General features: G+C 46.9%; 1 long non-coding RNA gene across 1 annotated transcript in view; it reads left to right on the top strand.

The window, feature by feature from the left end:
- LOC116081806 overlaps positions 1–180 on the top strand; it is a 52,862-nt gene extending 52,682 nt beyond the window's left edge. The window contains exon 3 of the long non-coding RNA XR_004115006.1: positions 101–180. This is a non-coding gene — a long non-coding RNA (uncharacterized LOC116081806). The remainder of the gene's footprint in view (positions 1–100) is intronic.
- Positions 181–254: the final 74 nt, after the last annotated feature.

The following is a 254-nucleotide window of genomic DNA, read 5'->3' as shown; positions in this document are numbered from 1 at the left end:
GTGGGTGGGGTAAGACAGTGCCCTCTGTGTACCAGCTCTTCTTACTGAAGAACCACATGCGTTGTCATGTCAAATGATGAAAATATTTTGTTTCCCACAGAGCCTGAGGGCTTCCCATCCTGGCAGAGATGATACACACACCAGAGTACTTGGGCTGCCTTGGAATTTGAGCAGACTAGCAAAGAATGGAGCCCTCAAGACCAGGCAAGCTGCTTCCATTCAGATGAGTCAGCGTTCCACTTTTTTTTTTTTTT

This window comes from Mastomys coucha, unplaced genomic scaffold (assembly GCF_008632895.1).
Source record: "Mastomys coucha isolate ucsf_1 unplaced genomic scaffold, UCSF_Mcou_1 pScaffold7, whole genome shotgun sequence".
NCBI lineage: Eukaryota > Metazoa > Chordata > Mammalia > Rodentia > Muridae > Mastomys > Mastomys coucha.
Note: the sequence above shows the minus strand (reverse complement) of the source record. Positions and strands in the feature narration are given on the sequence as shown.